Genomic DNA, 6000 nt, shown 5'->3' with positions numbered 1-6000 from the left:
TTCGCGTTACCACTTGTCATTCGTGTTCGTCATACAGTCACCTCACGCTATACCAATTTGGGTGCATTTCAAGCTAGCGAACCACCCGCCATCGCAGCATGAGCGTGGCAAGTAAGTCATGCCGTACATGACATGGAAGTCATGATTTTCATGTTACCACCTATCACTAACGTTAGTCATACAGAAATAGCTCGTCATAAAAATTTTGGTATATATGCATTTCATTAAACGACCGCGAGCGCCCCGAAACCATGTCATGTAAATCATGTTTTACATGGCATGTCTGTCATGATTTGCACGTTATAACCAGTCAGTTATGTTCGTCATACACTTTTGTCACGCCATACTAATTTTGTTGTGTGTCAAGCTATCGAAGCGGTCGCGAGCGCACCATGAGCGTGGCATGTAAATCATGCCGTACATGGCATACATGTCATTATTTTCATGTTATCACCTTAATTTAAATTTGTCATACAGTCATGTTATGTCATACCAAATTTGGTGTACTTCCCATTAACGAAGCGGCCAGGACAGCACAAAGTCGGGGGCGGATAGATAGATAGATAGATAGATAGATAGATAGATAGATAGATAGATAGATAGATAGATAGATAGATAGATAGATAGATAGATAGATAGATAGATAGATAGATAGATAGATAGATAGATAGATAGATAGATAGATAGATAGATAGATAGATAGATAGATAGATAGATAGATAGATAGATAGATAGATAGATAGATAGATAGATAGATAGATAGATAGATAGATAGATAGATACGTACATAGTCACAGAAATTCGCTAAGAAACGCTTCGCATTTAATAAATGCAGACAGCCGAGCGCGTAAATGCCGCGCAGTTCGCATTTCTTTATCGCGTTAGTACGCGTGCGTGCGCATGTAGGCAAGTGAAAATTGCCGCTATTTCTTTCCTAATCAGTCAGAGAACAACGGTATGCTTCATTCAGGGCTGCAAAAGCGCACGCAAAGCGTAAAACATGCGTAACTCCACGTGAAATCAACACCGCACCGCCGCAGCTTCGGCGGCGCTGGACCAAATATGGCGGCGCGCACGACGGTCGCGGTACTTTTCCCGTTCCAGTGACTTTAGCTTGACATACATCTAAATTGATATAGCGTGACGTGATTGTGCGACGAACAAAATGAGATATAGTAACATGAAAATAACGACATGTATGTCATTTACGGCATGGAGCCTGGTGCACTCGCATCCGGTTCTCTAACTTGATATCATACCAAGATTGGTATAGCGTGACGTGACTATATGACGTACATAAATGACAGCTGGTAACATGGAAACAATGAATGACATGCGTGTAATGTACGGCATGGGTTACATGCCACGCTCATGGTGCGCTGGAGGGCATTTCGCAAGCTTGACATGCCGATTTTCTTTTCTTTTTTGCTTTTCATTGCACTTTTCAAGCGACGCAATGTGCAGAAGGTCCTCTACAGGTGCATAAGCGACGATAAGGGCTCGCAAAGAGAGAGAACATCAGTATTACTTACCATTTTTGTTCCTGACTATGCCGAGCACGCAGGGTGCCCATCATCTGCTTGGTAATGCACAGCGGCACGCTCGCTTGAGTCGACAGGCCGTCGCGATTATCCCACTCGCAGCGCAGCATGTCGCACTGTCGTCAAACCACGCATATCACATCCAGCGGCGAGAACACAGTGAGGCTGCAGGCACAAAACGCGCACACACGACCGACACAGCTGATCACTTGAGAAGTGGCGTTGACAAGGCCTAGCCGGCCTAGCTACGACGATCGCGCCGCCGCGGGAACGACTCCCTCCTCGCGTTTCTTTCTTTTTTTTCTATGTTTTTCTTTCGCGCGCACATGCGGCGCGAAGCTTTGTCCCATTTCACTTCGGTAGCGCCTCGTCTGGCTTGCTTTTGACCTGGCGGGGCCGGGCCGCAGTAAGCTGCAGCCGCCAAGGCCAAAGGGCATCCTCGCTTCCTCTCCAGCCGTTCGGAGGGTCGCGTATATCTCTTTCTCTGGGCTATCTGTGCAAGGGATTTTTAGTGCGCTGAAGCATGCCGCCTCTTTCTTTTACTTCTTTCCCCCGCACAGCCCCATAGATGCCCGCCAGCACTGAAGGCATTATGAAAAGCTTCGGAAAAAAATAGTGAAAACATGCCAGAGGATATGAGATTGGAGGTTTTTGTTCTTGAACTCCATTCCACGAATGGCGTCAGATAGTGAATTTACCTCCTTTCTTCCACATAATTTCTGAAGGAAGTAAAATTGAGGACGCAGACCTTTATTACACCCACCTCATTACACCCTAAGGGAGTACTGTCCAGATGAAGGTAGTATTCAGGAGGATTGTAGCCTTAAAATGCCCAATTCCGCTAGTTTGCGTTTGCAGTGTGCCACACAGGCGAACACGCACGAGAGTCTCACTCGTAAACGTCGTCTTCTTCTTCTACTGCATACCATAACGCGCGCTTCTCACGAAATAGAGATGGCTACTACAAACAAACAAACCTACAAACGGAGGAGATGGACAGACCCATGGCATAAGGAGCTTCTCCCCTAAAATCGCGGCCGGCCTACCGTGGTGGCACGACGCCTTTTGCGTTTCCCTCTAGTCCGGCCATGGTGTTCAATCGCATTTGAACATGACGCGGGATGGTGACCAAGTTCTGCGTCCAGTATGCAACGCTCTTCAGGCTATCACACCTCGTTCTCTGATAATGCTTTCACCGTTTACTACAGCTACCACAAGGGTTTGTGTAATCATTTAACGTGGACGTTAGTCGTCGGGATCGAGACGTACCACCGATCATCAAAGTGGGTGCATCAAGGTTAAACAGTGCTATAGCTGCCAGACATCAATATATATTGTAGAAACTCTTATATTAATGTGCAGTAAACGTTCACTTAGGGTAAGGCGGGGCAAAACGCGACAAACATGTGAACATAATGAATATCTTTTTTTTATTTCACTCGTTACCATAAAATGTCAACACAGGAACTTTGTTTTGGGTACAAGGTATGTGCTACATAAATATGGCCATGCTGTGACGGTTCAAAATATTATTTTAAAAAGAAACAAAAAGTGCACCACATGTCTCATTTTGCCCCAACCTGCGGGCAAAACGAGACGCTGCGTGAGGCAACACGAGACAGCGTGAAAAAATTTTATCCTTTCAGTTATTTCAGTAGAAACACTTCACATTCACTCCATGGGCCGCCACGCAGTCTTCATGCGCCCAGTCTTTGCACTCCATGCATTGAATCCACACAAAACCCGGCGCTGTGCTGCTCCGAAACTCCTGAAAAGCATTCACTGCTTTTTTCATGTCGTTTTCCTCCCAGTAAACTCTAGATGATATTCTCTAGTACGTCCGCACCATTCGTAACAAAACAATATCATATATATTGAGCGTAAATAAATGGTTCACTTAATAAGACATCCTCTAAGGCGATTCAATGCCTTTTTGTCGCGTTTGGCCCCTCTTAAATGCACGAATTAAAAAAAATCCCTTTGGCCCACGGCACCATATGAACTAAACTTTTGGTAGCATGTAGATAGTAATATGAAGTAACAACATAAATAATTACATTGTTGTACTGATGCCGGAGTAGCTTCAGGCACGCATCCGAAAATTTGGCCGAGTAGAATTTCGCCCCTTTTTGGTTTGAAAACAGGAGAAAGTGCCTCAGATCAGGCTGGCCGACATTTCGATAGGCGACCTATCTTTTTCAAAGGCGCCTTGTCATTCCTGGCGTGTTAGTTTTATGGGGTTAGTGATGACGTCATGTCCAGTGGTGGCGCGTCTGTTGCTGTTGGTAATTTCTGCCTGGAAAGAGAGAAACTGGAAAGCAGAGGAGTGTAGCCCTTGCCACATTTTAAGAGAGTTTGCAAACATGTTCGTGTCTGCCATGTCAGAGTTAAAGGAAGCTGCAAAGACAGACAAAAAAAGAACAAAAAGGGAAAAAAAGAAAGGGGGGGGGGGGGTTACAACCAGGCGAGAGGGCGAGTGCAGCCATCACAAAGAGCTGCAGAAGGTGGTGAGGAAGGAAACTACAGGCGGGGAGAAAAACCGGGCGGCTTACGTTTAATTGTCCGCCAAGGAGCTGCAGAAGGTAGTGGGGAAGGCAGCATAAAAAAAAAAAAAGAAAAGGTACTCAGGCGGCGCACGTTTAATATTCCGCCTGCCTACATTAAGTGTTATTGAAAGGGTTGCCTGAAAAGCTCCTGCTTAATGGGTGATGTAATTGGCTGGCATATGCATCCAGTGTCGTCGGTGGCTTTCAAAAATTGGGCGCCCGTCAACTAAGAGGGAAAAAAAAAGCAGAAAGGAAGGAGGGGCGCCCGGGGGGGAACAATCGGAATAAGACTCGTAGAACTTCCTGAGAAGACGAGCGCTGTGACAATGCTGGCCAGAAGCGGCCTTTGGAGCGCGGAAAGGGGAAAGGAAACCGTGGTTCGGATTCACTAGAAAATGAAAACATCTTAAGAGTATAATATCTACACGTATGTGCACATTTATACATGCAAGGTTAAGAGATATTAAAAAAGAATATTGATAGTGTATTATGGGAGCTGGTCGAGATTTTAATTTGCGAATAGGTTAAGATTTTTGAAAGCTGAGCGTACTTCATGTCTCTTAGTATTATAGAAATCATGCTATGGCTTTTAATGATTCCAAATTACCACGTGCTAGATTTATTCCTGATGGGTGTAGGGATTGAAATTTGTGTATCAAATACGATTCCATGTATTTCCTCTCACGTGGTGACCGGAAGTTTGTTTGTAGAATGTAAAGTTTGGCTTGATCGAAATTGTGGTCTTGTTGATTGAAATGGCTGGCTACTGCTTTTGGCAAGTTGTGCTTTGTGTCTGCGCGGTGGCCGTTCAGTCTTACATGAATTGGTTGTCCAGTTTCGCCTATGTACTGTTTTTTTACAGTTGGCACACTCAATGCAGTAGATCAGGTTGTTTGAGGTGCACGTGAAGTTCGATGTTACCTTGTGAAGGTAATCGGATGCATGTTTGCAAACTCTCTTGAAATGTGGCAAGGGCTACACTCCTCTGCTTTCCAGTTTCTCTCTTTCCAGGCAGAAATTACCAACAGCAACAGACGCGCCACCGCTGGACATGACGTCATCACTAACCCCATAAAACTAACACGCCAGGGATGACAAGGCGCCTTTGACAAAGATAGGTCCCCTATCGAAACGTCGGCCAGCCTGATTTGAGGCACTTTCTCCTGTTTTCAAACCCATAACGTGTATCCATCTGTCGGCTCCCTTCTTGATCTTGGGCCCCTTTTTGGCGGGTCACGAACACACTGATATCAGCCGCGCAATTTTTCCCGCGTGAACGCTGTGAGCAATCATCAACTTTTACACAAAAAATATCGGAAACTACGGGCACCTATCGCTGAAAAAAAGAAACAAAGAAAAGGTGCTTTTTGTGTTAGCTGTAAGCTATAGAGGGCGCCACAGTCAAAATGTCACGTTTTGCCGCGCGTCTCATTTTGCCCCGCCTTACACTTCTGTAAGGCCACGCTTTACTTTCGTGTTATTCCAATTCCTATGATGGAGGAATCAACCATGTTTTGACGCTACCCGCCTTCCCCCCGTTGCGCCACCTCGGCAAAGCTGGTGTGATGAAGGTATGAAAGACGCTTCCTTGCTGCATGCAATTTTCTATTGGCTTTGACCTTTCGGGAAATGGTTTCTTTTTCTCCAGTTTAGGACGTGTTCTGGAGTCGGCTGGATAGCTAACATCACAGTTCACACAACGCGGAGATGAGTCGCAAGCGTTCGATGGGTCTTCATTGGAGCTGTACTTAGCAAATTTCCGCTTTCCACAGCATGTCTAGGATCTGTGCCGGTACCTCTGGCGTCTATAACCCCATAGATGATTGGGAATGCAGGGTCTCACGTGATGTTGGATGTTTCTTGTATCTAGTGTCCAAGGGAGCACGTCGGTACCGAAAGTTATTATAATGTGT

The sequence above is a fragment of the Rhipicephalus sanguineus genome, chromosome 9, assembly GCF_013339695.2.
Source record: "Rhipicephalus sanguineus isolate Rsan-2018 chromosome 9, BIME_Rsan_1.4, whole genome shotgun sequence".
Lineage (NCBI taxonomy): Eukaryota > Metazoa > Arthropoda > Arachnida > Ixodida > Ixodidae > Rhipicephalus > Rhipicephalus sanguineus.
Note: the sequence above shows the minus strand (reverse complement) of the source record.